Genomic DNA, 5,393 nt, shown 5'->3' on the forward strand with positions numbered 1-5,393 from the left:
GTGAGTATAAATTTACTTACTGAATGTTTATTTTAGAAACTAACAGCTATTTTATTGTTCTAAAATACTATGTTGCTTACTTTTAACTCAATTAATTTAAATGTATGTTATTATCTATATTTCACTTCTTGCTTCTGATTATTATAGATTTTCCTAGCATACAACCAACAGTATGTTAATCATTCCCTGATTATGAATATCTAAGGCTTTTCAGCCTGTCACCACAAATACTACAGTAGACATCTTTGCTCACATACACACATAAACACATACAGACACATGCACACTCTTATGGAACTGGGGATATTTTATTCAGAATATTCACAAAGGAGTGGGTTTTTGGAGTCATAATCCCCACCAATAGCCTTTAATAAAGCAACCTTTAGACTGGCAGTCAATTTTTTAATAGAAAATATAGCAGTCAGAAGACAATAAAATGATATTTTTTGAAGTACTGAAAAAAGATACTTCATACTTAGAATTCTAATTCAACAAAAATTCTTCAAAAAAGAAGATAAATGAAATACTTATTCATATAAACAAAAGCAGAGAGCAAATACTAAAGTAGATATGTTATTCAGAATATAGAATAATAATTACTGATGGAAGCATAGAACTGCAGAAACTAATGAATCCACCAGGAAGAAAAAATGGGAGTAATTATGAAAAAATATTTACTCTTTAAAATAGGAAAAATGACATCTTATAAAGTCTAAACATATATAGAAGTGAGATATATAGCAATAATAATACAAAAAGATGGAAGAGAGTTAATAGAGCTAAAATCTTGTAAAGTTTTTACAAGATTGTTAAAGTGATAAATGTATTATATTAATTATAAGTAAAGAATTTAAATGTAATATCTGTCTTAACCTCTGCAACAAAATAAGAAGATTCATAACAAAACTAATATTGAAGAAAAATACAAAAATAACACCTATTTTATTGGTCCAAAAATGGCAAGAGAAACAAAGGAAAAAAACAGATGGAACTAACTTAAAACAATGGGAAAATGATAAACTTGAAAAAAATTCTGTAAGTAATTCCATTAATGTATGCTGACTGAGAAATCTAATTGAAAGAAAATGAATGAAAGATAAGAAAATATCTGCAATAAAAACTACATGAATTTTAAAAAATATATATTTATAATATACATGAAAAAGCTTACATGACTATACCAGACAAAGTAGATTTTAACACTGTATATATTAAGAGTAATAAAATGCAACACTTCATAATGATTATAGTAGCAATTCAACAGTAAAATAAAAATACCTGTATTTGCATGTGCTTAGTATTATTATAGATATACACAAAATAAACTGATAGAACTAGAAGAAGAAATCAACAAATCCACAGTGAAATTACAGCTTGACGTTTTAATACATCCTCTCAGTAACATAACAAGGAGTTAGAAAAATCGAAATGGCTATAGAAGATCTGAACACAATAAGCAACTTAATCTAATTGGTATATACAGAAAACAACATCCAACAGTTACTAAAATAGACAATATGAAGATGTTAAGAACATATTTATCCCAATAAATTTGAAAATGTAGATGAAATAGATGTATATTAAAAACACTACAAGTGCTCTAAGAAGAAATGTAGTCATCTCAGTAAAACACCCATTATGAAATTGAATCAGTTACCTAAAAGTCTACACGAGCATGCGTGTATGTATGTATATGGGTGTGTGCTGATGGTTGTATCATAATAATATGACCGAGTGGGATTTATTCTATGATTCAAAGTTGGTTGAGAATACAAAAGATTATCAATTTAAGTTATATGATTACACTCATATATAGGCTGTAAAATTGAAAGCCACAAATGCACAAGGCAAACAAATAAACACTAAGAGACACAGACAAGAGTTTAGCGAATACCAAAGGGAAGGAAAGGAGGTAGATAAAGGTAAAAGGGCTTAAAAAGATGATGTTGCAAGGAGATTTGATTTTAGGTAGTAAACGCACACTGCAATATACAAATGATGTATTATTGAACTGCACATTTGAAACATACATAATTTTAATAACCAATGTTGCCCCCATAAATTTAAAAAAATAAATACAATAAAACAAAACACCACAAAAGACTCAAAGAAGAAAAAAATCATAAAGTTATTTCAATACATTAAAAGTTTTAATTAAACATTCATTCATGATAACAAGTACACGGTAAACTTAGAAGGAAAATTTCCTTAATTTGATAAAAGGTATGCACAAGAAAACCTACAGCTAACATCCTAGTTCATGGTGAAATATTAAAATCTTTCTCCTTGAGGAGGAAAATAAGGCAAAGATGACAACTGTTCCCATTTCTTTCCAATATTGTACTTGATGTCCAAAGGGTAGAATAAAATAAGCAAAGGAAATAAAAGACAATATTGAAAAGACTCACAATGAATGAAATGGCAGCATAACACTACAGAAGATAAGGAATGCTGCAAAAGCAGTTCTTAAAAGAAAGTTTATGGCAATGGTATACACATTCAGAAAAAAGAAAGCCCTCAAATAAAACAATCTATTTTTGTACCTCAAGGACATAAGAGGAAGAAAAATAAGCCCAGAGTTAACAGAAGAAAGGAAATAAATGAAAAGCAGAAATGAAAGAAATGGAGACCAGAAAAACAACAGAAAAGATCAACAAAACTAAGACTTTTTTCTTTTTTTTTTGAAAAGATAAAAAATAATAGACAAATGTTCAACAAAACTAGGAAGGAAAAAAGAAGACTCAAATAAAATCAAGAATAAAAAAGGAGAAGGTTTGGAGAAACATGGCAGAGTGAGAGACATTCCCAGATCTCTCCCCTTGAAACAACAATAAGCTGAACATCTAAAACTGAACAAAAAACACCCAAACTGCACAACAACACTTTTGAATATGGGATCTATGCATAAGAGTTACCACAGGTCAGAACTCCAGGTGTTGAGGGGTGGACTGGGAGAAATAAAGAAGCTGCCTCTCTCAGCTGCCAGAGCTCCCTGTAGGAGGAGGAGGAGGTGAGAAGGTGCGGCGACTTCCCTGAACAGCCCTACCTGTTGTGAGTTGTGAGTTCCACGCAGCCAGCAGCAGAGCCCTTTAATCAGGACAGAAAGCAGAGAAGTGGGACGACAGAGAAACAATAGTTGATTTTTACCGGCCATGGTTGCAAAACCGAGGATGAGCCACACCTCCAACTCTGAACCCATAGGGCCCCTCCCTCCAAATCCTCCGAGACCATTACCAGGGATTCTCGGAGGAATTTGAGCAAACATTATCAAAACTGTTGCTAACACTAACAGGAACTGAAACTGAGGGTAACGAGCAAGATTAAATATTGACAAGAAAATGAAAAGGCATCATTTAGGCTTTATATAAAGCAGAGATCCAAGAGGCTTAGACGTCACCTACTGGAAACCAAAATAAAAACACCTCTCTGAAGCAGGCTAAAGAGAGACCTTTATATAATAAATTTGGAAAAATGGCAAAATACACTTCCATTAATGCCCAGGCAGAGAAATAGTCCATTAAACACCATGAACAACCAAGATGACAAGGCATCTCAGAAAGAAAGAAAAAAATATCCAGAATATAAGCTTACAGACATAGAAATATGCAACTTAAGTGACAGAGACTTCAGGATGGTACATCTGAAAAAATTCAGTGAGTCCGAAACAAGTCATATCAACAATTTCAGAAATTGCAAAAACAGCTAGATAAGCAGAGTAAGGAGATTGAAACCCTCAAAAGGAACAGAATAGATCTTCTGGAGATTAAAACACACACACACACACACACACACACACACACACACACACACACACTACAAGTGTTGAAAAATGAAATAGCAAGCTTAGGAAATAGAGTCGACCAAATGGAGGAAGAGGTCAGTGATTTCAAAGACTGAAAACTAGAAATGAATCAGAAGGAAGAAGAGAGAAACCGAAGAATAAAAAATAATAAAAGAGAAACACAAGAACTTACTAATGCCATTAGGAAAGGAAACATAAGAATAATGGGCATTATTGAAGGTAAGGAAAAGGAGAAAGCATTTCTGAAAAGCATTTCTGGAAAGCATTTTCATGCAAGCAGTGGAGGAGAATTTCCCAAATCTAAGGAATGAGCTGGAGCTCGGAATTCAAGAAATCAACAGAACGCCCAATTATCTCAACCCAAAAAGGCCTTTACCAAGACACATTGTATTAAATTATCATAAATCAATGACAAAGAGAATTCTCAGGACAGCCAGGGGGGAAAAATGGTAACTTATGAAGAAAAACCATTAGATTATTGTCAGACTTTTCAGCACATACCTTACAAGCCAGAAAGGAGAGGAATGAAATATTCAAAATATTAAATGAAAGGAACTACCAGCTAAGAATAATGTATCCAGCTAAGCTCTCCTTTAGATATAAAGGAGATATTAAGACATTTCTAGACATACAAAAATTGAGTGAATTCTCCACTATGAGTCCTGCACAACAGAAAATACTGAAAAGAATCAGCTCACCTAAAACAAAATGACAAAAAAAAAAAAACAAACATAATTAGGAGTAAGGTAGCTATCCATCAAACAGAAGCAGAGGAGTGCAACCCTACTAAGAACAGGGCATTATAAACTTAAATAATAAGAAGAGAATTTCTATAGCAAGATAGTAATGAATGTTTAGCATACATAAGGACAAATTGAGACAAAAATGACTGAAAAAGAGAGGACTTAAAGATCCAAATTCGCAAAGGGGAATGGAGATAAGGCACATGCAGAAGAAAATGGGTAACTGTATATATATAACAATCAATTGCATATTTGTAATGGTAACCACACACCGATGATTCAGAACCAAAGTACATAACATAAAAAAAGAATGACCAAAGGCAAAACCCACAAAAGCCACAAGGACAAGGAAGCAATGGAAACACCGAGCTACCAGAAAGCAAAAGATAAAATGGCTATAAGAAGACCTCATATTTCAATAATCCCCCTAAATATAAATGGACTGAACTCACCAATAAAAAGGCACGGAGTTGCAGAATAGATTGAAAAACAAAACTAACCATATGCTGTCTCCAGGAGACACATCGCAGCTCCAAAGACAAATATAGACTCAAAGTCTAAGGGTGGAAAATGATATTTCAAGCAAATGGCATTCAGAGAAAAGTGGGAGTAGTGGTACTAATATCAGATGAAGTAGATTTCAAAATAAAAAAGGTAAAGAAAGAGACTGACAGACACTTCTTAACGATAAAGGGAATCGTGCACCAAGAAGACATAACACTAATTAACATCTATGCTCCCAATCAGGGAGTCCCGAAATATGGAAAGTAATTCCTAACAGAACTAAATGGAGAAACAGACCAAAACACTATCGTAGTCAGGGACCTAAATACCCCACTGTTGGATAT

This window comes from Pteropus vampyrus, unplaced genomic scaffold, assembly GCF_000151845.1.
Source record: "Pteropus vampyrus isolate Shadow unplaced genomic scaffold, Pvam_2.0 Scaffold504, whole genome shotgun sequence".
Lineage (NCBI taxonomy): Eukaryota > Metazoa > Chordata > Mammalia > Chiroptera > Pteropodidae > Pteropus > Pteropus vampyrus.